The sequence below is a fragment of the Miscanthus floridulus genome, chromosome 6 (genome assembly GCF_019320115.1).
Source record: "Miscanthus floridulus cultivar M001 chromosome 6, ASM1932011v1, whole genome shotgun sequence".
Lineage (NCBI taxonomy): Eukaryota > Viridiplantae > Streptophyta > Magnoliopsida > Poales > Poaceae > Miscanthus > Miscanthus floridulus.
This window is the reverse complement of record NC_089585.1, coordinates 50,912,775-50,930,990: the sequence shown is the minus strand read 5'-3', so window position 1 is coordinate 50,930,990 and position 18,216 is coordinate 50,912,775. Positions and strand designations below refer to the sequence as shown.

Here is an 18,216-nt window from a genome sequence, read left to right as displayed (position 1 = left end):
CTTGTGGTCAACCAGTTGACCTTCCCTGTGATGAAGCCCACGAGAGTTTATTATCTTTTAATTTCCGCTGTGTGATGTAAGACTAAGTTGTATTATGGATCTGATGTAAGAGACACTGTGATGATACTTTATATGATTTGTCGACTTGTGTGTGTGACTGTATCCTGGGCACACATGAGTATTGTGCATTCAATTTTATCCTTAAAATTGGTTGTGACAGGGATATGTAATGCAATGTGGCAGGGTAGGGGTACCTTTAGGACCTGATTCATGCATGTTTATTCTTGTATAACTTAGTTTGTTGACCCTGGTATGGAACATGTGGTTTTTGTACTTCTTATATAATAATTATTGGACAAGGCTGAGACCAATGAGCTTCAATCCTACATATTGTTGTTACTGTTCTGTCTTTTATGGGTACTCTGTTGCTGGTTATGGATTGATTACATGCTTTGTGACCATGAGATACATCCATACTATGATAGAAGCATGCTCTTATGCTATTGCCATTGCATGGGTGTGTCCCATGGCCACCAAATCTGATGGTACTCTATTGCTGGTAATCATGGTAATTGTATTGTGCTAATGTTTCATTGGTTAACTAAATAGGATGGCTTCAGCTCCTATTGATGTGCTGCCTGGTCAGGGTGGGTTTGTGGCTGCTGCTGAGCTCATGCCCGAGGTTCTTGGGGCTAAAGTAGCTCCTACTGCTGATGTTGTTCCTGTTGCTGATGTTGCTGCTGCTGCTACACCAATTGCTGTTGCTGGGTCCATGAGGTGGAACAACAACACCTCTAGGTTTGTGCTTAGGAGGATGGCCCAGTTGCTTAGTGATGGCACTAGGGCTAACAAGGTGTTCAAGGACAAAGATGTTAACCATGTAGCCAAGTGTCTTAAGGACTATAGTGGGGATGTAGTGAGCCCAACTTAGGTGTACAACCACCTGAGGAAGTGGAGGCAAAAATGGTCTAGGATCTGTAAGCTAAAAGATCTTAGTGGTGCCTTGTGGGACAGTGATGTCAAGGCAATCATGCTTGATGGGGAGCATTACCTAGGCCACTGCAAGGTAGAACACTTGAGTTGCTAACCATGCCAGTTTGTCTTACCTATCTTACCTTTCTTACCTCATCTGCAACTGTATCCACTACTATAGGACCACCATAAGGATGTAGAGTTCCTTAACAGTTCTATAAGGTTCTACCCTAAGATGGAGGCCATATTTGGGCATTCTATGGCCACTGGTAGGTATGCACTTGGTTCTGGTGAGGCCCTTGGGGTCAACTAGGCTGAAAGTGCAGCTGCTAAGGTTGAGGGCTCTGCCTTCCACCATTTCCCGAGGAGGAGACCAACACTGAGGTTGATGAAGGCAGTAAGGCCACAGGGCTGCTGCAATCTACTATGGGTGGTAAGAGGAAGAGAGAGAACTTCACTAAGGATGAGATGCTCATGCTCACCAACATGTCTGATGCTGTGAACAATGTGGCCAATGCACTTAGGGAGACTAGACCAGCCCATGTTGATGCCAACCTATATCTTGCTGTTATGGAGACCCCTGTCTTCTCCGAGGAGGCTCTGATAGCGGCCTACACCTACCTACTAGACAACAAGGCCCAAGGCAGGGGCTTTGTTGGCATGACTGAGAGCCATAGGGACATTTGGCTTAGGAACTACCTAGCCAAGAACTACTACATGTAGTTCCAGTACATGTTGGCAAGCATGTGCTTCGAGGGGGTTGACTGTTAAGATGTATAGTTCATCCACCTCCCTCACCCACTCTCACCTTTTGTACACACCTTGGTGTAGCTTTTGTGCAGTTTAGTTGGCTGATTCACACCTGTCCTTTTAGGTTAGTGCAGTTGGAGGGTGGCTAACTATAAGTAACATTAGACAAGTTGGACCTTATTTGAGCCTACATCTATGAGGTTGTACTGCTATCTGTAATGCACTATTACTGGCCTTTGTTGGCTACTCAATTTCCTACTGTTGATGGTTTCATATATTTCTATTGGATTTGTTGGCTCCATTTACTACATGTTGGTTCTGTTCTTTTTGCTCCATTTACTACATGTTGCTTCTGTTCTTTTGGCTCTATTTACTACATCATCTGTCACTGTTACCTGGTCTTTGGCCATGAAACTCAGCCATACAGTGGTAGCAGCATAGATGAATTATGATGCTGCTGTTGGATGGTTGTGTCCCATGGCCAAAGCTTATGTCTATTCATGAATGGTTTTGTTTCTTTTGATTGGTGGTAACTATGGGGAATATATAAGGTCTATATGCAAACAACATATACATGAGGTGGCTGCCTTGTTTACCTGGTTTTTGATGTTTTTATGACTGTCATCAAACCCTAGGGTCTCATGCAATAGCTCCTTCTTTCTTGTGCTGATGGCAGTGAATGAATGTGCACAATAGGGTTCCATGGTAGCCATGACCTTGGATTTGCACTTGTTTGGTTGTTCTATTGCCTGTAGTTTGTAACTTGCTGTTCTACTGGTTTTTTGTTTGTATGGCAGCCACCAATGATTTCAACTTGATGAACACTACCAGATTCTAAAGCCGAGGCCAATCTTTTCTTAGAATTCCTGTGATGTCATAACTGTTGATTTGAACTTGATGATGCTGGTCATCAGTGAGGGACTTAAGATCAATGATTTGTTTCATCGCAAATCGTAGATCTTCAAGTTCCACACTCATGGCTAGTTTCATGCATTACATTTGACTGAGGCTAAACCACTGTTTCATTTCATAGAAAATGCCAAGTTGCTATGTGGTTTTCTATGGGAAGACTTCAGGGATTTACCTGACTTGGCATGACTGCAGTAAGCAAGTTCTTGGGGTCAGAAATGCTATATACAAGAAGTATAGCAACTATGAGCAGGTTGTTAGAGATTATCATACAGCAATGAGAGATGTCAATCCATCTCATGGAGCAGCAGCTCCCCTCCCCTATGATCCGGTTCCTGATGATTCTTTTACTCCAATCATTGCTTCTTCTGATGGTAATGGTAAGGCTGGTTGGTGGGAAAATGTGTTAATCACCTCACTTGTTATCTTTCTATTTGGACTGTGGATAAGGGGGCAATACTGGCTGCTACGACTGCCCCACTTAGGCCTGTGATGACTACAACTAGATGATGGATGAGCTGCTGCTGCGTCTTACTAATTTTTATCATCTATTTCTGTTACCTATCTCCTATGTGTTGTTCAAGGACTGCTGCTTATTGATTAGGCTGTTGATGTTATTTTACCTGGCTTCATTGGTACTTTTGTAAAGTTAGAACAGCTATGACTCCATGGTTAATTATCTAATTTGTCCGAGGCCGGTTGGTTAGATGATATTAGATTACTCTTACATATCTCTTATCTGTTGTTCATTTCTGTGCTATTCTCCATGGTTGCTAGGGCTACCCGGGGATCAAACAGGATCTCGAAATGGCAGTTGAGGTAGTTGGCCTTGGACCTGGCTCCCTGATGTGGAATCAAACATGATCTATGCTGAGCCTGGTACGTTTGGTATAGAAAACCATACATGGGGCTTGCACCGTTTCGCCCCGGCTGTGACTGGCCTGGACCTGGGGGCCTGGTTGGCTTCAGGCCGCGTACCAAACACAGCCACTAGCAGGACGGCCGGACCGCACCTAAACGAAGTGGCATGCATCAATCACTCTCTGCCAAGACCAAACGTTAACCAGAGTGGCTGGCCGGTCCCGCTCCATCATCATCATCATGACTGATGCGCCGGCCGGCCCTGGTGCTGTCGTGCGCCCCGTCGTCGGCTGGCGCATGTCCCGCACCGCACCGGGCCTTTTGACCACCAACCTACTCTGCGCTCTGCAGTCCGATGCGCTCGTACGCATCCGCCCATCAATCAGATCAGCTGACGCCAAGGAATCCCACCCCACTCAGGACAGCAGCGAGGAAGGCGTGCGCTTTCTTAGTCTGTGCAGGCGCCGGAGCCCGCCGCCGCGGCCATGTCCTCCGCCTCGGGCCTCGGCGGGAAGGAGGGGCCCTCCTCCGCCTTCTCCGTGGACCTCGCGGCCGCCGCGCGCCGGCTGCTGGCCTTCCTCCGCGCGGCGCCGGCCGGGGTGGGCCCGCGGTCCGTGTGGAGGTACGAGGAGCTGTGGATGCCGCTCGCGGCGGGGGAGGCAGGCGGAGGAGGAGAGGCGGCGATGCTGCTGCCGCCGCCCGACGTGCACCTCGTCTGGCTGTGCCACTGCTTCTACCATGTCAGCCTTCTTTAATTTCTTGCCACCTTTTCGGTTCTTTCTTCATTTATTGCCTGAGAGCGTCTTGACTCGGCCACCTTAAAACTCTATTTATTCGGATGCCACTGTTACTAATTGTGGTATGGAATTCCTTGTGGTATTGACTTTTGAGAATTCACATTCAAATCCACGGCACACGGACAGATGTGTGATAAGACGGCAAAGCACAATGATTATGCCCACAACAATCAGTTTCATCTTCATATTATGTAGTAGTAGCCATATCGACTTTCTCTGTAACCTCGGGCCATGCTGATCAAAAGTCTTTGCTTTCTTCTTTCTCCTAATATAAATTGAGAAATGTTTAGGTTTTTAACAAGATAGAGAATTTATTGTGAATGAGCAACAAGTTAGTTAAATTGCAATGATATACTCCTAGTAGTAGTATAAATTACCGTGCTTACTTTTTTTTTTTGGAAATAATTAACTTCAAATGAACCCCTTGCTGGACTTAGCATTCCACAAGGAACCCACTTCCGCTGAACTCAGCTGCTTTGGCCCCTTCAACACTTCTCACCAAGTGCTGCATCTGAAATTTCTTCGGCTCTGCAGGAGAACTACTCCGCGTACTGCATGTCAAGGTTTGGATGCCTCATCAACCGTCCATCAATCCTTGATGTGGAGAATGAGGTGTATGCCGAGGACCGTTGTCGGGATGTCTGGGCTACTCATTTCCCATCCGAGCCATTTGACATTGATACTAATGAGATTGATGGAAACAGTGTTGATAACATAACCTGTGATAATGTCAATGGTGAAATTGTCAAAATGGTGACACGGTATGCTGGCCTAGCAGACCGTTTTGCCTCACCCTTTGTGCGGGAAGGTATCTACCATGTTGCTGCTAGGCGGCGATATGCATCGTTTCCTGGACCTTATCAAGAAGGTTGTGTGCGCAACCCAAGAATGCACACGGCTTGTGCCTAGCCTAGACATATTACTGATGTGGCTTGCTCACCAGGTATACATAGACCTTACATTCGATTAAGCAAGTAATTTTGTTCTCAAAAGTATTTTAGTTTACACAATTGTGATGAATCCATGCCAGAGTTTTCCTGTGTGTTATGCCACGGATATGGTAGCGATGGGCATCAGGGACAATGTTGCAAAAGTGGGGGTTGGTTATGGGGAAGTGGTGAGTGATGAGGTGATAGGGAGGTCAAGGGGACTGTGGGAGGACGCATATGATGAACCATATGATATGGCTGGATCAGAGGTTGATGCGGGAGCAGTTAGTGCAGCAAGGGAGGCATTTTACTGGGTGCCGGCAGCATCAGAGGAGGATGCCAACCGGCTATACAAGAGTTTGCAGCCAAGATTTATTATGGAGGTATATCCGAGACCTTCAGAGTATCATTACTGTAGTTATTCAGTAGCATTTTTTATTGAATTACACTGCTCTAGAATCTATATGAAATGCCAAACAGTAGAGCTGACATTGTAATCATACTTAACCAGTTAACTTTATGCCAAACTTAGGATATTCCACATTAGCTTGTATGATGTCCTCATGAGGGGCTAGCAAATAGGCAGAATTTTCTATTTGTCTACTGTTATGTTATATTTATCTATGCTTCCTCAGCAGCCATCCATTTGTTTCTGGACCACATCGTGGCATAATGCTAACAACAGTGAGTAATAACGACATCACTAAGTCAAAAAGGCAGTTATAAATTCTACAGCCCCATGTGCACCATGGTCACTCAAGCCAAAATGCTAGATTCCCTTTGCTAGTGGCCTCAAGTGATCGGGTGGTGGGTAGGCCTGCTCAATCATTTGCTTTTGACAGCATCATCTCTCAAAAAATCCAACCCCACAATGTTGGGCCTCAAAAAATACTTTTTATTCTTAGTATGCACAACACATAAACAAGTATTGCCCTCTCACCGGACGAGGTATTTGTACATTCATATGATTAGGTATATTCAAATTATCAAGGACTGCTACTATAACTTTCAAGCTGTGGTCCTATTGATCTATATAGAAAATCTAGTCACATCAAGCGATTGATAAGCTTATTTCCAGGTTGAGGCCTTGTATAGGGAATTTATTTAGGTATATTCAAATTGTTTCTCTGGTAATCTGGGTCACATATTACAAAAACTAAAAGAAATTTTATATTGGCATGACACATGATGTCCTTATATATTTGTGTGGTTTATATTCTGGCTAAGTGTATCATTGATCTTCTTGGTAGCAGGTATATGTGTTCTTGAAGGGAGAATTTGATAAGGAGCCCACCAGCAAGGAGTTCCTACGATTGCGAACACAGAGGTGTCACAGATCACTAAAACTCAACAAATCGATGTCCAATTTAGCCTGCAAAAGCTGGCAGAAAGTATGGCACTTGTATTGTGAATTTGCAACCCGGGGTCTCCTCATTGAGTTCAGGCGTACCCTTAGTGGGTGCTTCAGGAAAAGCAAGTTCCTCAAGAACATCACATTCTCATGGAGCGATGTGTTGCATGAGAAAGCACTCGCTCTCACAGAGGAACTTGATGTCAGGATGAGAGCGATGGCATCAATTACCCCTCCAGTTCAAGCACCATACTTGTTGAAGTGTGTGCCTGATCGAGTCACTGATGATGGTGGGGCCATGATTTCTGATGTCATATTGCGCATGAGAAATTACCGTCCACAAGAAGGACGCTGGCTGACACGCACTGTACTTGATCACAGTGGGAGAGAATGTTTTGTCATCCGGATGAGGTATTGTTCAGTAGGTTGTACTGATTGTTATTCTAGAATTTCGGCTTTGGTTGATATGTTTGTCACGTACCACCTCCCTTAGAAAGATCCATTGAATCATTTCATCTGTAATGGTTACAGTGCAAGCTGTTGGGGGAATGACTTGTAATTTTATATCTCAGTATGCTTTTTGATGAAACCTGTTGCGACTTGTGTAGAGTAGGCAGAGGGATTTGGCGGAGAGGTGCTGAAACTCCCATGGCAGTGAAATGGGAGGATAGGAGCATTGAGGTTCGAGAAGGATCATGGTCATACATTGCTAGTACAAGCTCCGTTGGTTATGCTCCTGGTAACTTCAGTTTGTACAATAATTGGCTTTTCCTGGAGATCACAATTATTATGATAATGTGGGTATTTTTTCCCTTTATGGTGCAGAAAAGATAGTGGGCACAGCAACAGTGATGAAAGATCAACAGGAGAATAAGGTAGTTTGGAGCTTATCAACAGGAGATACACTGGCAGTACGTTTGGGAGATGAACTCAGCTTTCAGTTGAAAAATGACAGCTCAGAAGAGGAGGTATGATCAGTACATTTAAGAAGGGGTTACAGTGCATATGGATTGATTCAAAAAAAAAAAAAAAGAGTGCATATGGATTGTACTACCTCTGCCCTGAAAAGAATGCAATTCTACTTCTATTCTTAGTCAAACTATTCTTAGCAACAGCGATATTTTTTACACCAAATAGGTTATTATGGAAACATATTCCATGATGAATCTAATGATACTTATCTGATATTATAAATATCAATATACCTATTATATAAACTTGGTCAAACTCTATATGTGGTACTATGTTAGAATTAGAATTACATTCTTTTCAGGAGGGAGTAGTAGACAAAGTACCATCATCAGTGCTCACCGCTGAAAGAACTCAACTGATAGCACAAGAACCTTACTTGATTTCTATAGAAAACAAGTTTTTCAATGCAATATACAAATGAGTGCATGTTGTAGAGTTCATCATTTTCCTTTACAAAAATGTAACACAGCAGTGGCAATCTCTCTGAAGAGAAGATCGAAGATATATGGTAACTATATTATCACATGAACTTAATTTGGACCAATATGTTTGTTATTTAACTTTATTCTTTAAAAGATATTATTCTAGAATTTCATATAGATACATTCTTTAGCAAAGAGGTGTGCTGGTTAAACTGTAGAATAGCATTTGTATTGGTCCAATGGTCCCTAAGTTTCAGTTTCATAGAATTTTCATGTGCCATTTAATTGTAATTCAAACATTCTGTTTTATTAAAATGTAAAATATCAGTTGTCTTACTACTTCACTGTTGATATACGACTTCATTTTTTCACTGTTCTAAAAATCTACAAAGCCATTTCATGCCTTTTAATTGCACTGCAATGTACTATTTACCAGGGAAGGCTGCTTGTCGGGAGGAGATTGAGCTACAGAGTAAACACAGATAATGCATCCAGCAACCTCGTTGAGGAGGAGCAATACCTCACACTTGTTCGTAAGTCACCGGATCATCATGGTGACAGAGCAACCATGCTTCTAAACTGGAAATTACTTGCTGTGGAGTTCTTACCTGAAGAGGACGCAATTTTTGTTCTTCTCCTATGCATGGTGATTGCACGGACCATGACAGAGATCAGGAGAGAAGATGTGGCTGGGCTTTTAGTGCGACGGAGAATAAGTGAAGCAAGGGCAGGGCAGAGAGACTGGGGTTCAGTGATGCTTCCTGGCATGCTTTCGCCAGATCCTCATTTGCAGCCTTGGTACCGGAACGCAGCGCAGGTTTTGAGCTCTGCGGAGACCGGACCAATGCTCGCTAAGTACTCACCTGCTGACGGAAAGGACATGCTGTACAGGCAAGCTCTTATACCCTGAAGTCCTGATAGAGATTGTTACCATCAGGACTTGCCTGATAGATACAAAACGCACCCAATCTTCCTGGGTATTGCAGGGAAATTATTTCATTTCCTCAATGCTATGACATAGTGATCTTTGTACAGGACAAATTTTGTGGGAGCTGTTGTTTCACTAATGGTGATGGGTCTTTGATACGAATCTAGTGATTGTTGTCATATATGATTTGTACTGAGAATTTCCATATTTCATTTTAAAACGGTTTGATTTCTGTAGTTTGACAATGAACTAAAAGAAGAGCTTCTGTCCCTTTGAACAAACTGATTATAGAGGACAAAGGATTCAAAATTTGATATTGAAAAAAGAGTCTGAATGTTCATCTCGTACATATTTCTTCAGAAAAAAAGAATCGCACAATTTTATAACAGAAACTACATTCCCTCTATTGATGGTTCTTGTCAATCCAAGCTCGTAAACCATATAAAAGACCCCTCAAATGTTACAGAAATGTGCTACTTACAAGTGTCATTAAGTCCAGAGCTGAGGCCTCATTCTTAAAGCGGCTGCCGATTACAAACCTTGTTGTATGAGCTGCTGATTACAAACCTTCTTGTATGCATTAGCAGGACCGTAGGAATGTAAGATTAAACATCAAAATCCTTCGATGTGTGATTGTGATTTATGCGCTGGGCTGTCACTGCCGCTCCAGCCAGCTTTGATTGCCTCTATTGCTTTTTGTATCTCCAGAGTCATTGCACTGTCTACGCTCCCAGAGGATATCTTCTTGTGCGCCTTCTGCAAGTGGAGCTTCAGTGAGCTGCTGCTGAGACCAGCATTCTTGCCACAGATGGGACACACCTTCATTGCTGGCCTCTTGTGTTGCCATTCCATGGAGATTTTCCCGTGCAGTTTCTTGTCAAGATCCAGCAAGACCTTAGCAAACCCATCATTGGGATGCGCACTGTCGGTGCACCTTCTTCAGTATGTTCCATGCTTCCAGGAGAGTACATTTTCTTAAGAAAAAAAGGGGGGAAATTATGAGATAATGACCGTGTCCAGGACAATAAAAAGAAGGGAAAGATGCAATCTTTCTATCCGTACAGATGTCATTTCTGGATTGATAGACCTTAAGGTCACATAAAAAAAAGGTAAATCTGGTAATAAATTGTTTCAGTCATGGTGAGTTATCGATTTTAACAGAGAAGCATGATAATGATGATATATAGTAATTACTGTGCAGTCTTACTTCCTCAGCATCAGGTAGGCAAGAACAACAGTCGCACTACGACTTTTTCCCTCAAAGCAATGCACAAGTACTTTGCCACGCAAGTGATCCACGTAATCGATGAAATCAGAACCATCTTGAAAGAGATCACCAATGTCTGCATTGTCATCATCCTTTATCTATATAAAGAAGCAATTAAGCACTGAAAGATATCTAAACTGGGTCTTCTGGCTTATGCTAAAGGAAAATGATTTTCCATCCATGGAGATATTAGGTAGAACTCACCGAGAAATTCCTATACTCAAAAAGGTCAGGCTTCTGTGATTCTGACTGTCCAATTTCATTTGTACACAAGCACAATATATGGGTGATGCCAAGGTGCTTAAGTGTGTGTGTTGACCGAGCAGCTAGAGCACCACCAATATACAGGTAATCTGTGATCTGTGATGGACGCTCAGTGCTTGCAGCATCAGAGATCAAAGATATCCTCTCGAGAATGTGCTCAAGTCGAACCTAAGAACAGAATTGCTTGATAGGTTCAATTAATGAGTATACAAGTAGTTAGTTCAGAGGGTACATTTAGATTTACCTTCAACTCGTAAGCATCAACAGCAGTGCTATTATCAGTGCCTTCAAAAAAGCCTGTGTGAAAATTGTTGTCTTGACACAACTTTACTACTTCAGTCCTCAGCATGTCATTCCATTGTTCTATCTCTTTGCTTAATTCACTGTCTACCTGTAAAAATTTTCTGAATGACTAATATAATCGCGTGATAAACTTGACTGATTTATGCAAAACACCATATAGCAGACTAGCAGTCAAATTAACTAAATAGTCATCTGATAGGTACCATATGTACCTGAAACAAAACTTTGGTTAGTATGCAAGTTGCATGCTGAAATCATGAAGCCCTTTAGCTATTTGGTCTCCTGCAACTAAATTCTGTTTTGCGCTATATTCAGGAAAAAATCAGTGGAACAATCTATAAGAGTGAAAAAAAAACAGCTAGATGTCAACTAGGCACCTACGTCATACATTTTATAATAGACAAATTATCCATCCACACTTCAAAGGTCTTAACCTTGGCATACTTGTTAAAATCTCGCAGCTTCATTGTCAACCGAAGACCACGGGAGGCATCACCATTTCCTTTGAAATGTTTGCTGATAAAGCTCTCTCGACAGGAAGGAGATGATAGGTCTAGATTGTCACGGGATAAGGTTCGGGAAGGCTTACGCAGATTCCTTGGAACATCAGTATCATTTGAATCTGCTTGTGATTCCACTGAACACAATGGCGAATCAGAAGTACCAGCATCCTCCCTAGCATATTCATTGGAGCATTTATACATAAGATTGAAGAAAATTTTCAGTAGACCATCCAGCTTCTGATAGAGTGTGATGAGGAAAATATGGAATCGCTGAAGGTCTCTCAGAGCACTACGAAAACCTCCTCGGAATGAATGCACTGTTGCTACCATATCACTCTCAGAGAGAGGAGAATTATAGCTATAATCAGATGATACATCAAATTCTTCATGTCCTGGGATGCCAAGTTTTCCGAAGGACACCTCAAACAGAAGTTTGGAAGAATAATCGAAGTTGTTCAGTGTTAATTCCACTAGTTTGGGGTAGCTCTCCTGATCTTTTGCCCGCTTACTGGCAGGTGGCCTGCGTGGTACACCTGAATCAATGGCTACAATATTAAAGCTAGAAAACTCATGCCCACTAGAAGCATAAGAGTCCTCCAATATGAGGTCAGAGACATCTGAGCCGATACTGCCACTAATTGAAACAGCTCTTCTCTGCTTCTGTTTCTGAGGGCTTCTGATGATCTCTGGCTTGTATCGAATGATAGCAGAATCATAAACATCATCTAGTGAGTCAAGGTTTGCATAAGCTTCCCTGTTGGCGACAAGTAGATTTGCATAATTTCCACGCCAGCCAAGGGGACGGCATCGCAGTCTATCCTCATTCCTCAATACGAGGTCCAGGATTAAGACCCTCCCTAATGCTTCAGCAGTTTTTTCAGCAGCTTGCCGTGACTCAAATGGCATTACATTCTCTAGCAGAGGGGAGCCATGTACATAACTGCAAAACAGCAAGACAAATTTGTTATTTGTTATAATAAGCATTATTTTGATAAGCACATTACTGGTAAGTGGCAACTTCATGTTTATATATACTTCATCAGAAATAGGCAACGACTCAATTCAAGGGCTTCTAGCATCTCGGCACAAATCATCTCCTCAAGTTCATCACCAGCAGCTATTGATGCATGTCGAGCATTTTCAACTGCATCCTTGATTTGTTGCCATTCAGATGACGAGCTATGAATGACTCTGCCCTATATGGGTCAAGAGAGTTGTCAGTGCATCATTTTAGTTAGCGTGAGTGCCTGCTAGCATAGTGGATTCTTACTTGAGGAGTTCTCACTCCAAGCCATTTAGCGAGTTCGTACCCAAAGCGTTCAGACTACGTGGCCATCCTTGAAGGTGCTATTTTAATGACTGCAGCTGTTTCCTTGGATGGATGGTCAACATTTTCAATAGCTTTGAATAATGCAATAAAAACAACGCCCCCCGAATTTACTGTCACCTAAGCAAAATAGTACAGTTATTAGAAGGACCTAGAGACATGGTTTGTAAAATTAATTCTAATATACATATTCGTAAAAGATAGCCTACACCTAATAATATTTCTCCAACTGTAAAAAAGTAATTTGCAAAAAAATGCATAGATGGAACAAATGAAAACCTCAAAACTTCTGCTAACGTCATCCTCAGATGGATCAGTACTTGTAGCCGTATGTTTTGTATGGTGCAGTGAGGTGAGAGAGCTCCAACTGAAGTTAGGGGGTGTTTGGTTCTTTAGTCGCTCCTAAAATTCATGTCATATCGAACGTTTAGATACTAATAAGGAGTATTAAATATAGATTAATTATAAAACTAATTACATAGATGGAGGCTAATTTGCGAGACAAATTTTTTAAGCCTAATTAATTCGTCATTAGCACATGTTTACTGTAGCACCACGTTGTCAAATCATGGACTAATTAGGCTTAAAAGATTCGTCTCGTAAATTAGTCGCATGTTATGCAATTAGTTTCATAATTAATCTATATTTAATACTCCAAGCATGTGTCCAAACATTCGATGTGACAGAAATTTTAGAAGGTACTGCAGAAACCAAACACACCCTTGACTCAATATCCATCATGGAAACCCTCCCAAGCCTCTCCCAAAGGATTCCTTCTGGCACTTGGTCACAAGGGTCAGGGTCAATGACATGCTATCAGGATCTGCAAGTTCTAGTACTTCTGAACTGCAATATAGTGAGAGCAACAGTAATACTATCAGTTATTGAAACAAAAAGTATAATCTGACTTGACAAACCCGTCCCCATCCTATGAGGAAAAAAATTATACTCATGGTACACATCATTTGGATACAGTGTGTATTTTCAATTAGCTATCAAACAGTAAGTATCAGTTTAGGGCTTTGAGCTGAAAAGAAGTTAAGATGGTCACAATGTACGAAGTCCACGATGCTTGATTAAATATATGATCGTAAGCATTTTCGGCATACCAACAACAGGTGCTAGCACCGCTCATAAATCAAACATTGAAATTTTGATAAAATTCAGGCACGTGAAAGATTGTCAAAAGGTAAGAAACTTAATAGTTGTACAAGCAATAAAAATTCATCGTCGACTTGGTGCATCAGAAGACGAGTTATACAAAAATATATTTATCAGATCCACATCCAATTGCGTGGCTGAGCATGGAAAGAAGGGGCTGTTCTTTCGCCACCAAGTGGATCACAGGAACTGAAGAGCGAGACGAAATGGCGGTACCTGACTGAAGAACGGAGACCCAGATGCCCGCACGAGGCGGCCTTCCCATTGCGTTTCCTCACCAATGCCACCCACTCCTCGAACCCACACTGCAGGAATTCATCGAGATCAAGAAAGTTTTTCCCTTCTACTTCCAAGAAAAGGGGACGGGAACCAAATCAAATCAACTTTTTTTTAAAGAGCTAAATGCGCCAGAGTTCTATTAATTTGTAGAGAGGTTTCGGTTAGGTTCATTAATTTTGAAAGTGGCTTTTTGGGTCCATAAACTTTATACGCCGTATCACTTAGGTCCATACCTCTCCACGTTGACTTCTCGTGCTAATGTGGTATGATGCCGTGGCAATGCAGGAGTGCAGGTGGCTTCCTCCGGCGGCGCTTCGTCCCCTCCTCCATGGCCGGCTGCCGGCGCAACTTCAACAGCTTCCTCCCACGCCCCTGTGCTCTGCCGTGGGCACCGTCGCGGGCTCGAGCTCGACCACGTGCATGCTCCGGCGCGGGCGCGAGCACCGCGCGGGCGGCCTCCAGGCCCCTCGCCGCCGCGAGCTCCTCTCTAGCGAGCGCGCAGGCCATCCTCGCCGGCGCGAGCTCCATCCCCGGCGGGCGCGCTGCACAACGAAGACAGGGAGGGGAACGACAACATCAACGGTGGGCGCCGCGGAGGACGACCTGCTCGCGCACCTGTGTGGCCGCGGCAGCAGCTCGCCCACGCCCACAACGGCGGCGACGGCACCTCCTCGCACGCCCGCAGTGGCGGCTCGCCCGCGCGTCTGAGGGGCTGCGGCGCCGACGATGGCGCTGCCCAGCACGGCGCCGAAACCGAGGCCGAAAGCGAGTAGCGACACCCCGATGCTGGACATGTATTGGGAAACTCGGAGTAGTAGAACTCGATCTGCTCAATCAGGTTCAAGCCCTTGGCGAGCCCGTCAGGCACTGCTGCGGCACCAGCTTCATGGCCGACATGTGCACCGGTTCGTCCGGATGCCCCGGGTCGCGGAACTCCTGGGCGATCGCGGCGGCTCGGCGGACGCTCTTGGTGTGCGCGTCCACGGCCGTGGCCACAGCGAAGAGCGTGAGGCCGGCACCCATCCGCTGCCGCGGGCTGAGCCCGCGCGCGTGGCCGGTGACAGTGGGCGTCAGGATAGCGAAGATGCCAAAGGAGGCCGCGGGGATCTCCATCTTACCCACCATGAGCACGATGGCCTCGGCGAAGCCGACGACCCAGCCCCTGGCCTGCTGGATGTACACGATGATGGTGGCAGCGAACCCGAGGGACATGAGCGCGAACGACATGAACAGCAGCGGTAGCTGCCACGGCAGCACCACGGTGACGACGGACATGGGCGCGGTGCCGTGGAGCGCCTTGGCGACGCCGAAGTCGGCCACGCGCGCCTCCATGTTGGCGTCGAGCAGGATGTTGCTGGGCTTGAGGTCGCGGTGCGCCACGGCCGGCACGCAGTCGTGGTGCAGGTAGCTCAGGCCCTAGGCAACGCCCACCGTGATCCGGTGCCGCGCGTCCCAGTCTAGCCTCGCCTTGCCCGCGGCGCCGGCACCGGCAGCGCCGTGCAGGAGGTCGTCCAGGCTGTCATTCGGCATGTACTCGTAGAGGAGCAGCATGGCCTCGCCGTCGGTGCACCACCCTAGCAGCCGGACGATGTTGCGGTGCCGGAGGTGGCCCAGCACCTCCACCTCGGCGAACACCTCCACCTCTAGAACGCAGTCATCCGCCATGGCCCGACGACGACGTTGGGGCGTGCACGTGCGCTGCCCGCGCTACCGCTGCCTGGCGCGCCGGTGCCGTCCTCGCGCCACTGCTCCACAGGAACGCCGCCGTCGTAGGCATTGTATCCTATCTCCATCTGCTCCAGCGACGCGAGGGCGCCGAGCTCCTAAGGGAGCCGCCTGGTCAGCGCGTTCCCGGCGAGGTGTAGGAACCGCAACGAGCGGAGCTACCCGATCTCGGCCGGAACGCTCTCGTTGAAGAAGCTGCCGCCGAGGTTGAGCCGCTGGAGCCGACGTAGCTCGCCGAGGCCGCGCGGCAGTGGGCCGACGAAGCAGTTGCTGTAGGCATCGAGCACAACGGGCTGATCGACACAACGGGCACGGGCTCTGCTGCCGCGCAGGACGAGCAGGGCACAGCCACCCCAGAGGCCGGCCGTGGCCGCAGCGCCGCCACGCGCGTTAGGTCTCGTCGTGGAGCTCGCGATGCTGTAGGTGGCACCGCTGGGGAGGAGCGGTTGTCGGACGCTGACACGACGACATCGTCTACGGCCTCGTGCCGCTGTCCACCCCCAATGTCATCTCCCTCTGCTTAGACCGAGGCGGCGGCCGCTCCTCTCACGCGACTCCTTTGCGACAGGGGCGTGCCCGCACGAGGAGGGTTCAGGGGCGCCAGATGGCTCCTCGGCGGTGGCCGGTGGGGGCGGCATCCGGGCAGGGCGGCGTGGACGCACCTGCGCAGGCGGTTGCCAGTACGGTGTGGGCGGCGTGGAGCTCGCGATGCTGCAGCTCGAGCCGCGTCGAGAAGCCGTTGTGGGAGAGGTAGAGTTCCTGCAGCGCGGAGGAGGCGGTGAACAGGGACCTCGGGATGGCGCTGGAGAAGGCGTTGCCGGAGAGGTCGAGGATGCGGAGGCTCGGTGGCAGCGGGACCCCCGCGGGGGAGCTTGCCGTGGAACCGGTTGTCGGCGAGGGACAGCGAGCGAGGAAGGGGAGCGACACGGTGACGGCATCGGCTTCAGATCGCGCGCCGCGGGGCTGCGGCTGGCCTGTTTTCGCCCCCGTGTGGCAGGGCGGTGGCATCTGCTTGCACGCCCGCATGCCCACGATATCATGCCACATCAGCACAAGAAGCCAATGTAGAGAATTATGGACCTAAGTGATACGGCTTATAAAGTTTATGGACCTAAAAAGCCACTTTAGAAGTTAATGGACCTAGCCGAAACCTCTTCACAAGTTAATAGATCTCTGATACATTTAACTCTTTTTTAAATTGCGACGAGCTCACGAAGGAGGAAGAGCGGGAGAATGATCCGGATTCCGTAGTCCCCTCTTCCATTGCAACTCATTTAAATTGCCACGAGCTCACGAAGGAGGAAGAGCGGGAGAATGATCCGGATTCCGTAGTCCCCTCTTCCATTGCAACTCAAGGGAGATCCCACCGAATGTGCCATTGAAGGTTGGATTGATCCAGGTTTCTTGAAGAAACCGCTTGAGGAAATGTTGTGGAATTTGGTTTTGGTTGCGGATCGGAGAAGTCTGCGGGCGAAGGGAAAGGTGGTGCCTTTTGGCCAACTGCTAGAAGGGAAGGAACAGGACAGGAGAGAGGAAACAGTAGCGCATGCATGGTGCGGACGTGGCGAGCATTTCTCATTTATGAGCATTCGGCCTCCTAAATGACAAGGCATCACCACGTAGGAGTATCAAAATACTTAGAACACGAATGAGCCAAGCACCGGTTCAAATCCTGCTGATTGCAATTTTTTTTAGATTTTTTCTATAAATTTTAGGGTCCACGTACGCGTGTGTGTTGATGTGGTACTACACGTTTCCCGAGACGACGTGCCTCCCAATCTCTTCTTTGCGTGTGTACGGACGCACACACGTGTAGTATAAGTGTGGAGTGTGTGTGCTGTGTGCGTCAGTTGTATCCGATCAAAAAAATCATAATTTTAGGGTACACGAACGTGTGCGTGTTCGGTGGTATTAAAAAATTAATTTTAAGGTTGTGTGTTTTAGGGTACACGCACGTGTGCGTGTTCGGTGGTATTGCAAAAAAATAATTTTAGGGTAGAAGCATGCACATGCGACCGGTGGTATTGTGCGTTTCTCACGCTCTGGAGGTGACGTGCCTCCCAATCTCTTTTTTGTGTGTGCGCGTGTGGTGTGAGTGTGGAGTGTCTCGCGCACTGAAGGCGACGCCTAATCTCTTCTTTACGTGTATACGGACGCGCACGAGTTTGGTGTGAGTGTGGAGTGTGCGAACTGTGTACGTCCAAGTTGTACCCGATCAAATAATAATAATTTTAGGGTACACGTACGCGTGCGTATTTGGTGGTATTGAAAAAAAAAATTAGGGTATGCGTGTGCGTTCGGTGATATTATGTGTTTCTCGTACACTGGAGGTGACGTGCCTCCCAATCTCTTCTTTGCGTGTGTATGGATACACACGTGTATGTGCGTGTAGTGTGAGTGTGTAGTGTGTAGGTTGTGTACGTCCAAGTTATATCCGATAAAAAAATACTTAGAACCAATTCTCAAAAAATATACTTAGAATCGTTGTTTTATAAA

General features: G+C 46.3%; 2 pseudogenes; one reads left to right on the top strand and one right to left on the bottom strand.

Annotated features, from left to right (window-relative positions):
* Positions 1 to 3,933: 3,933 nt before the first annotated feature.
* LOC136456024 (glycine-rich domain-containing protein 2-like) lies at positions 3,934 to 9,027 on the top strand (annotated as a pseudogene).
* Positions 9,028 to 9,210: 183 nt separating this feature from the next.
* On the bottom strand, positions 9,211 to 16,984 carry LOC136456023 (dual specificity protein phosphatase PHS1-like; annotated as a pseudogene).
* Positions 16,985 to 18,216: the final 1,232 nt, after the last annotated feature.